The sequence below is a fragment of the Panthera uncia genome, chromosome B1 (genome assembly GCF_023721935.1).
Source record: "Panthera uncia isolate 11264 chromosome B1, Puncia_PCG_1.0, whole genome shotgun sequence".
Lineage (NCBI taxonomy): Eukaryota > Metazoa > Chordata > Mammalia > Carnivora > Felidae > Panthera > Panthera uncia.
The window spans coordinates 61251193-61262422 of record NC_064811.1 but is presented as its reverse complement, the minus strand read 5'-3'; the positions used below and the strand labels follow the sequence as shown (position 1 = coordinate 61262422).

Genomic DNA, 11230 nt, shown 5'->3' with positions numbered 1-11230 from the left:
CAGACAACTGGAGATTGGAGGGCAGGAGGAGAACAAGACCAGGACGGTTATTCTCCTGGATCCTTCCTTGCCACCCTTCAGTCTGGCGAAGACTACCCTTCTTTCCTGTTAGGCAGCAATCTCCCATAGCTATAGCTCTTGCTGGCTCTGGCAAACCCTCCCCACTCCATGCTCCTTCCTGCCTACAGGGAGTGAAGTCTTCCTGCTACCTCTTGGGCACTTCACCATTTCTTACTAGTTTCCCTTAACCAGACCACATATTTCTAAACAATCTTTTGAATTTTCCTCAGATACCCTTTTAGTGTGCTATTTGTATCCTGCAGGGACCCTGAGGTCACAGCAGGTGAAAAAGGAGTCCAAGATGACTCGGAAGTTTCTGGTCTGACCATCTGGAAGAATGGAGTTGCTATTTACTGAACTGGGGGGAAAATTAGTAGTGTAAAATGAATTCATTAGAAGGATATGGGGTAGCCCACAGAAGAGAATAAAAAGAAATGTAAAAGAGTGGATTGAGGCTCCCAGTTGGTGGAGAGCTCGGATTCAGAAGTTGGCAATCATTAGACTAGGGTTCCTAAAGGAAAAATGGGCTCACAGTATTCCACTTAAACAGAAGGCACCAGAGATCAGCTCTTACTGCCTGAAGGAGGAAATAAAACAAAACAAAACTTGCTGACTACATTTAGCTACAGCATTTAACAAGCTTGGGGCCTAGAGGAAACCAAATACTGCTAAGCATCCTTCAATGCACAAGACAACTCTTTCAACAAAGAATTCCTCAGCTCAATGCATCAATATTGCCAAGATTGAGAAACCTTGCTCCAAATGGAGGCTATCACTTGCTCCAGTTTCTAGGTCTGAGGACAACAAATCAGATTACGGTATTCTAGATCCATGACCTCAAAATTCTATTGGCAACCAACTTTAAAAGTGGTAGTGGTAAATATATGGGTACTGCCCAAAAGAGGCTGTGCAGGAATAGGCACCACATCTGGAGATCTTAGTTTAAGAGTTGAGACTTTATCTTTACAACACTATAGTAAACTGCAAGGGCCCAAATGAATACAACCCCACTCACTATAGTGTTTAAAATAGTGTTTTAAATAGCGCATTGTGTATGCGCTCACAGTTGCAACTAAAATTAATAAAGTTGCACATCATGTAACAACTTTAAAACTCCTGCAGGAACCTCTCCAGGAAGCAGAGAGCTATGGTGTTGTCCAATGACAGTTTCTGAAGCAGGCTCACACACAGGTTGCATTCATCAGGCACAACATGTTTTCTGTGTCCCAAGGATCCTCTTGAGACATTCTGATTTACCTGGAATAGGTAGACAAACTCATTAGAGAATGCAGCATACACTTCAGACATACTTTTGTCCTTAGCACAATGGTAGAACTGAGAATTTGAGACTGGCCCGGGGCCAGGGAGGAGGCACTGAGAGCAGATGAAGAAGAGGAACTTTGCAAATGAGCCACAGAGCCTCAGTGCTTGGACGACTCACTTGTTTCCTAACATTCTGGCAGAGACATTTTTCATAAAGTAAGAATGATTTTTTTTTTCTATTTGGAGCTAGAAAGTTTTGCGTCTAAAATAAACATGATTCATGTCCCAAGAAAGCTCCGTTCTAGAGAACTCTGTATCCTTGGCTGACTTATGACTCCCAAACCCTCAGGATCTGATTTCTGATTCCCAACTCTGAGGTACTACCTCTCTGCCCTTTATTTTCAAGGTCCAGGAGGACCTCGAACCTTAAAAGAAAAGGGTAGAAATTGTGCAGCTATGTTCCAGGAGTTTGAGTTTCAATTATCAGAAAAGTGAGATCATTCTATGGTTTTCCCCTCCTCATTTTGCTACCTCTGGAAGTCCCCTAAGTTTAGTTAACAGTATTTCCCTGAAGCTATAAAGGCAGGCTTTTTCTTTTTTTTCCTTAGCTCAGGAATGTTTTCATTATAAATATGAGATGCACAGAGATTTTGCTTGAGTACTAACAGTTTAGGCTGTCAAGTTAGTTCAGTAACATAATTCAGTCAACTCTATTAACTGATTTTTTTTTTCTGTCACAAATAAATGTGTAAGTCCTCTTTTCAGACATGTGTGGTTTGAACTTTATGCATATTAATAATCAGTGTGAATTAATTAGCAATTATTCATTCAAAATATCCTTAACTCGTAAGGTTAACCAGAGTATATTTATACTATTATTAAATCTTTGTGTGTGTGTGTGTATGCTTTATACATGTAACATAAACACTTCACATTTTAAAACATATTCTATATTTCTTTCACAATCATTATAGTACTTGGAGTAATTTTAAAAAATTAATTTCATTAAAATTTTTTTTAATTAATTTATTTTTGAGAGAGAGAGACAGAGAGAGCAAGCTGGGAAGGGACAGAGAGAGAGAGAGAGAGAGAGAGAGAATCACAAGCAGGCTCTGCACTGTCAGTATGGAGCCCAATGTGGGGCTCGAACTCATAAACTGTGAGAACATGACCTGAGCCGAAACCAAGAGTTGAACGCTTAACAGACTGAGCCACCTAGGTGCCCCTCATTTTTTAAAGTTACATTTGGTATTCATGTGTTTATTTCTTATTTTATGATATGGAAAAATGACATCTGTGGGGCATTTTTATTCCCCAAATACAGCAAATATTCTGTGAAACATTATGATGTTCATTGTTATCTTTTGAAGCTTCTGATTTTCCTTCTCTTCATTGACTTATTCTTTCTGGTTATAAAACAGCTAAATTAAAATACAAGTTTATGACAAATCCCTCTTAAATTCCATATACAAAATTAGTATTCTTTCAGGCACTGATAATAATGGAAATCCCTATGGGGCTCCTGGGTGGCTCGGTTGGTTGAGCATCTGACTTTAGCTCGAGTCATGATCTCCTAGTTCGTGAGTTCAAGCCCCACATAGGATTCACCGCTGTCAGCTCAGACCCTGCTTCAGATCTTCTGTCTCCCTCTCTCTGCCTGCCCCACTTGTGCTCTCTCAAAAATAAATAAACATTTAAATAATAATAATAATTGGAATCTGTAGTAAATGTATCATTAAAATCTTATTAATTCATTACAGAGTTCACTTAGCTTATCTCAAAATGCAATCTTCAGCCTACCTGAGGGTGCAGCAGTTAAAATGCAGATTCAGGACTTCATCTCAGAAGTTCAGATTCAGTAGTCCAGACCTGACCCAGGAATCTGGTTTTTCTCTCAAAGTAGCCAACAAGTAGCACTCTTACAAACATCTTTTACACATGTGTGCTTACTCAGCTTGACTGAGCTATAATTCACAAACAAAATTGTAATATATTTAAAGTATATAAAGTGATTTGATATGTGTATACATTGTGAAAGGATTCCCACATTTGACTTTATTAACACATCCATCACCTCATATATTTACCTTCTCCCCCCCACCCCCTTTGGTGAGAACACTTCTACTCTCGGCAAGTTTCAATCGTACAATACAATTTAACAGCTATAGTGACCAGGTTATACTTTAGATCCTCAGACCTTATTCATCTTATAACTGAAGGCTTGTGTTCTTTACCGACCTCTGTCCACGCCCCCTACCCTCCTGGCAACCACCATCCTGCTCTCTGTTTATATGGGTTTGATTTTTTTCCTTTAGTTCCACACATAAGTGATACCGTGCAGTATTTGTCTTTATCTGACTTATTTCACTCAGCACAATGCCCTCCCGGCCCACCAATGTTATTACAAATGGCAAGATTTGCTTTTTTTTTTTTTTTTAAAGACTAAATAATATTCCATTGTAGATTTAGAGATATAGATATAGATATATAGACATAGACATAGATATACAGATATCTCTTATCACCTGCTGATGGAAACTTAGGTTTATCCATACTTCAGCTATTGTGAATAATGTTGCTATGAGCATGGGAGTGCATATATCTCTTCAAGACAATGATTACATTTCCTTTGAATATACATACCCAAAAGTGGGATTACTGGGCCACACGTTAGTTATATTTTTAATTTTTTGAGGGAAACTCCATATTGCTTTCCACAGTGGCTGCATCAGTTTACATCCTACCAACAGTGCTCAAGGATTCCCTTTTCCTCCATATCTCACTAGCAATGAGGGAAATGGGGAGAGGTCAGTAAAGACAAGTCTTTTTGGTAATAGAGATCCTAACAGGTGTGAAGTGATATCTCATTGTGGTTTTGATTTGTATTTCCCGGATGATTAATGATATTGAGTATCTTTTCAGATGTTGGCCATTTGTTATGTCTTCTTTGGGTCTTTTGCCCATTTTTTATGTGGGTTTGTTTTTTGTTTTTGTTTCTTTGTTTTTGTTTTGTTGTTGTTGTTGTTCTTTTGTTTCCATTTTTGTTTTGCTATGTAACTGAGTTCCTTGTATATTTTGGATATTACCCCCTTATTGGATGTGTGTTTTGTAAATATTTTCTCCTATTCTGTGGGCTGCCTTTTCATTTTGTTGATTGTTTCCTTTGCTGTGCAGATTTTTAGTTTGATGTGGTCCCTCCTGTTAAGTTTTGCTTTTGTTTCCTTTGATTTTGGTGTCAAATCCAAAAAATCATTGCCAAGACCAATGCCAAGGACATTTATCAATGCTACTCACAGATCATGTAATTCAAAGGAAATGATGGAAATCATGAAAGATTTCAAAAGGAGATAAAGAAATCTATTATTTCTTCCTATCTATTATTATTTATCCAAACTAAAGAAGAAATCCTGGTGATAAAATGCATCACATTTTCATAAACTGATGCCACCTGAGAGGAGACTGAAGCTGCAATTCTAGAGCATAAAGTGGATGAAGGCAAGAGAAGAAAGTTATACGGTCATGGGAATAGATGACCTATAGTGCCTTTTGGGGGATCACCCCTGGTACCAGTTATGGTATTTGGTCAGATGGTATTTTGTAACTAACCAGAGGTTTAACACTATTCTAGGACCAACTCTGATCAGCCCAATTTGAACTGGGATTAAAAACATTAAAAAAAATATTATGTCTGTATTAGATATATCAGTCATCTTTCCATTCACAGCCTATTCTAAGAGAATCTGCCTTCTAGCCTTTGGCCATGACTATTCTAAAAGACTCTGCCTTTGGTCATGCTTGTCTCAGGTGACTCTGCTTTCCTGGCTACAACTGATTGAACCAGGGGTAGACATCTGATTCAGCCTGAGCCAATTAGATGTTCTCATGTCAGAAGTTGAATGAGAACACAGAGATTGAGACTAGTCAAATTGTGCAGAGGAGCTCTTAGCCATGAAGGATTGGGGCAAATATGATACCATGGCAAATCAAAGTCTCAGAGGAGAATTACAGGGGAGTGAACTTCCAAAGCTTTGGAAAGATCAGAAATGGGGATGTAGAGGAGATGGAACAAGTGGGCATACCCAGAGGAACAGAGATGAGAAAAAGTAGTTTTTGGACGGCCAGCTACTTCCTGTGAAATAGGACTCTACCTTCTGAAATTAGATTCCCTGATATTCCCTGCATCCCTTCAATAAATAACCTTCCCACACATGGTGAGAGAGTTAAGTCGAGGGGGTTTCTGCTGCCATTGGCAGAGATCCCTAAGCAAGACTATCTGAGCTTATCAGCCACAGTTTTCAGAGTTAACTAGGAAGGAAGCACACATCCTGTGAATGTGCTCAAGACTGCAGGGCTTCCTGTGGGATGCACGTCGAGTGTTGAAGCTCAGCCTGATGGGCTGGCCCTTTGTGACAGTGCAGTGACGGTGCAAAGGTGACACTTTTTGCAGCGACGGTCAGCATTAAGGGATACTGCTGCACAGTGGGCTGAGATTTTTCTTTACTGTTTTCTTACTACCTCCACTCCTTTGCTCCAAAGACTAGTAAGAACCTCAAGGGAACTAGGATGAAAGTGATGTATCTGCCAGAGCACCAACTGCTAGGTTGTTTTCCGAAAAAATGTTTTTAAGAGATACAGATCATATTAATATGTGGCAGAGTTTGCTAATTGTCCTCTCAACATCCTTTGTCTTCCATACTAATGACAGTTTAAGCTACATCTAAATATAGCTAAAGACAGCATAGTAAATGGAATGTAAGCAGAATGACATATGCAACTTCTGGGTCAGGTGTTTTCTTCACTCTTTTTCCTTCAAAGTGAGCTTGGAATCAGGATGTGCTGGTGAGCTCTTTTCGGGGCACAAAAATGAAGCCAAATCTCTAAGGCTGGAAAACCAACAAGACGGACAGAGTTGATTCTCTATATTATAGAGCCACCACTTTGGTATCTTTATTTTTGAGTCTTTTGTTTCAACAACCTAGGCAGTATCCTAAATAAGGCCATCATTGTGCAGACCTTTCAGATGATTCTCTCCCCATTTACTGGAACCTGACATAAATCTAAGGGAAGAGCACAGAACATGTTTGAAGAGATGGTAGGTATGCACAGTAAATCCGTATCAGGGGCAAGAAACAGAGCCCCGGGAGGTGAAATAGATCCACTGAGATTTTAACAGGATCTTAGAATAAAGAGAATATTTAAGAATACTTAGGGATGTGCTAGCTAGAGGGGTGGGGAGGTGGGCAAAATGAGTGACGGGCATTAAGGAGGGTTAGAATAAAGAGAATATTTAAGAATACTTAGGGATGTGCTAGCTAGAGGGGTGGGCAGGTGGGCAAAATGAGTGACGGGCATTAAGGAGGGCTCTTGTTGGGATGAGCACTGGGTGTTATATGTAAGTGATGAACCACTGGTTCTACTCCTGAAACCAATACTACACTGCGAACTAACTTGAAATTAAATAAACTAAAAAAAAGAAAAAAAGAATATTTAGGAAAGCAGAAACTCTAAGTATTTTCTAAGAATACATAGGAAAGTTACACAAAATATTTGCATAGCTATTCTCAGTTTTCCCTTAAAATTATGATCACTGCATATTTCCCAATAAGTATACTTGTGTTTGTAACATTATCTCCTGCTTTTGTGGTCAGCTTGTGCTCAGCTTAATGTTTCAACCCAGCCCAAGGCCTTATACACAGTTGATACTCAATAAATATTTGGGTATTTACAGAGTCAGATGGAGTCCCATATGACTGCAGCTCTTACTAGTAAATGTAGCTTGCAAAATCAACTGACATTAGCCTCAGTCTGTACCACACGATGTACCAGGATATGTTTAAATATGCCTTCAAGAATTTATTGCATTCATCTTAAAGAATTTGGAAGTTACTTAAAATGTATCTTTTACAATACCTACTCTTGAAAGAAGGAGAAAGGGGGGGGGGGGGCTCTAATGAAAAGGTATAATCTCATCAACTTACTGGCAAATACAACATGGAGTGATGTTGCTCTGGCCAGGATATTTCATCCCAGGAAATAATTCTTTCTAGCAGCTTCTCTGGGGGTCCTACTCAGAAAAGAGGCTTGACCCAAAAAAAGCTATTGAATGATAGTGGATAACAGTTTAAAAAAACCCAGTTAACTCTAAAGAATGGAGATGGTCAATCTAAATACAAAAAGTTTCTGATAAGAAAAATAAAACTTACAAAACTGAATAATAAAGATTGATTTCATATATAATCTTCAGCTACAACAGTTTCTCCTTATCTCTCTTATCTAACCATAATATTAAATGAAAAGTCATATTATTGTTCATAGTAATAATTCTATTAGTAAGTAATTATAAGTCTATTATAAAAAGAATTTTATGTTTCTACTCCTTTGTTAACAGAAAGTGAATTTTTCTCTTAAAAAGTGAGAGTTATGTTTAACAGGGGGGCTTTACTTACTTACGCACTTTATAGAAAGTAGGGCCACCAAAGGCTCTAATGGATCTTGAGAAAGAGAGATGGAGAGAGGGTCAGAGAGAGAGAGAACACTTTGGAACTCACAGTAGTCTCTATAGGAAAGGATCAGGTGAGAGAGAGGCTGCCCCCTAATTTCTTTGGGGGTTACCTAACGTGGGCAGGGAACTCACTCTGCAGAGTTGCAAGTTAAAGTGTCCAGACACAGACACTTCAGGAGTTAAGTAGTGTCACATTAAATGTTACCTGGTCCAGTGCCACATAAGTCGACAACAGAGCATTAAGAGCTAAAAGCTGTAAGAAACGTGTCAACATAAAATTTGACACTGTGAGCTCTATAAAAATGGAAAGCAAGTCCACACCGTTTAGAAATTCATTGAAAGGATTATAACACCAGCAAAGAGAGAATCCCTCAGTTCACTTCACTCTTTCTTTACTTAGAACAGCATAGATACTGACTTGCAAGGGACCTAATCCAACAACAGCAATGAGGACAGCGATGGTTGGCTAAGCATAAAATGTGAGGCAGTGACCCCCACAGGTCATGCCAAGGTCAGTACACATCTGAAGAGAGCCAGCAGCGCAGCTGTGCAAAGGCAACCAGGCAGAGAACAGAGATGAAATTCTTTCAATGTCTATCAAACAGATCAAAGTTTACTCTTCTCGAACCTGCCAAGGGAAAGTAGAAAGTTTGAGTGCCAGGAGGATTGGGGCACCAGCATTGACAGGGGTTGCTCAGAGCCAGCAATTCCTGTTGTCATGGCATCTACCCCTTGGGTTATACCCCTTCAAGCTGCTGTAGGACATGAGGCTACGTACTGATTGCAGCAAGCTTTAATGAAATTTTTTAATGTAAGATGGTTCACTCTTAATCCAAAAAAAGCCCCCCACTCAAAAAAACCTGTTGAAAATCTTTTCTCATGCTGGCTTTTACTGTAATTCAACTCCTGGAATTAGAAATAATTTTAGTATTATGATAAAGGATCCTGGTTTTGTTAGCATAGAAATTACATTTTGTCTCGGTTCCTTAGTTTAATGTATATCAAACTTATAAAAGTCAACAGCTACCACTTGACATTAAAAGTTTTATAAATTCATTTTGAATTCAGTGAATAGTGAGAACTTAGTGAATAACTACTTGGCTTTTGAATAGTTTTAGAAACTAAAGCACTAAAATATGTTAAAAGCAAAGGCAAATAGCAAGATACTATGTATAAATATAAAAGCAACATTATCAGTAACATAGATAGCCTTGTTTTTTCACATAGACAAGATCCAGTTTCTGTGGCCTTAACTATAACTTTCTACAGTAAAGAATATGGTGCATATATTATAATGCATGTGGGAGTAGTTGTCAAAAGAAGTCTGTTCTATTCAACAATTCTCTGGGTGGAAAAAAAACCTGACTTGGCATTCAAATCAGTCTTTTAATATTCATTACCTATTTATATGTATGTTATAAATTTCTTATAGTGGTCAGGAAGCCAAGTTTCAATGGACCTATAAAAATTGATCAGTGGCTCTCTCTGAGAGGCATGATGGAGAATATCTGATATCCTAGGAGGAATGGAAGGTCCCATGGAATACTGCAGTCTCTTTAGCACAATAGTTGTTTCCTCTCAATATTATTTCTGCATTATTTTTCCTCCTTACCAACCTCATCCCCAAGCATTCAGAAGACAATATGGACTCAGGAATAGAAATTATTTTACAGAATAGTGAGTTTGGGGTATTTTTCTTTTTGCTTTAAAATGCAAGTGGTTAGGGGCGCCTGGGTGGCGCAGTCGGTTAAGCGTCCGACTTCAGCCAGGTCATGATCTTGCGGTCCGTGAGTTCGAGCCCCGCGTCAGGCTCTGGGCTGATGGCTCGGAGCCTGGAGCCCGTTTCCGATTCTGTGTCTCCCTCTCTCTCTGCCCCTCCCCCGTTCATGCTCTGTCTCTCTCTGTCCCAAAAATAAATAAAAACCGTTGAAAAAAAAATTTTTTTAAATGCAAGTGGTTATAAATATAGATAAGATTTAAGTCAAAATTAGCTGATCATTTTCTACACAGGTTGATCCAAAGTATATTTTGTTTCGTTAGATTTTGGGGTCTTCATTTCTGCCATCACAGACTTCAAATGAGTAATAATATAAGGAATAGTTTTCTGAAATATGCAAACGAACACAATTAAAAGGAGGAGTATATTTCTTTAGAATGGATTAGTTAAGAGGATTTATGGAATACCTCCAGTGGCAATCTTTCTAGGTAAAACAGGAAAACTATTTTTCCAAGATGGTTTAGATTTAATTTTACTAAAGACAGAAAGATAAAGAAACGATCAAAATCTCCTTTATTCATTGACCTAGTATTTGTGTTGATATATTTGAAAATAAAAGAAACTGATTTTGATAAAACCTGTGTTTCCTCATACTGTTAATGAAGCCCTTTTCCTAACGCACTAAATATGGAAATCACACTTGGTTGAGCTTGTAGGATGATCAGTAGCAACGAGGAGATGGTGGGGGAAAGAAAAGAACACAGAGCAGCACTGATGCATTAAATATTTCTTTTTTAGGAAGCTAGCATCTCTTTCAAACGATGTTGATGTCTTCTTCACTCACCCAAAAAATCTGCTCATTTAATAGAATTCACCAACCCATCTAGTGGTGTTATCCACCCATGGGTGCTCTGAAACTCACAAATTATATAATGATGTGTTTAAGAGGGAAAGTGAAAATTGGCCTATATCCATAGAACTAACTCCCAAACTCTCTTACCTTCTTTTATGCTTTACCACCAGGTCTCTGCCCCCATTTATTTTGCAAGTCCAGCTCTGTTTCCCTTCTAGTTTGTTGCATCTTTGGCTCTGCTGGTTGTCCAGACTTTGCTTCCTGTTCTCTCCGGCTATGGCAGGATGTAACCACAGACTTGTAATTCAGATCACTTTCCAGTGGCCTCACAAGACTCTCCTGCCCACGCTATATGTGTCTTGTTCTCAACGAAGGCCCAGAATGGAGTGGGCCAAAAGAATAGGCTGGAACCATTATGACTTCAAGTTCTGAAGCTCCGAGATAAACATAAAGAATTTCCTGCTCGATGTTAGCTACAAAGAAAAATATCTCCAGCAACAAGGATGAAACAGCTTTTCTTTTATGCACCCTCTGCAAAGAAAAGATGCTTGAACAATATTTATACTTTTAGAACCACCAAGTCCAGCTGGTATACAAACTGGGTCCTTTAGTTCCTACCTACATTTTTGTCTTTCTTCCTAGTTTTGCATTTCAGTCTGGTAGGAGGCATGGCTTAAAAGGAATCCTTGAAAAAAGGCACGAAAACAAAAGAAAAAGTTAAGAGAAAAAAGTCCAAGTGAGGAGAATAGAGAAAAATAGTTTTGAAATGAGTAAACATTTTGAAATATGGGAAAGGCTAATTACTAAAACTATGTGGATTGGAAAGGAAATCATT

At 38.6% G+C, this 11230-nt stretch overlaps 1 long non-coding RNA gene across 1 annotated transcript; it reads right to left on the bottom strand.

The window, feature by feature from the left end:
- Nucleotides 1–1046: 1046 nt before the first annotated feature.
- On the bottom strand, nucleotides 1047–10984 carry LOC125922849 (uncharacterized). Its single transcript, XR_007457803.1, has 4 exons — nucleotides 10543–10984; nucleotides 8244–8453; nucleotides 3124–3287; nucleotides 1047–1317 (listed from the first exon to the last, which is right to left on the bottom strand). It is a non-coding gene; the product is annotated as an uncharacterized LOC125922849 (long non-coding RNA).
- Nucleotides 10985–11230: the final 246 nt, after the last annotated feature.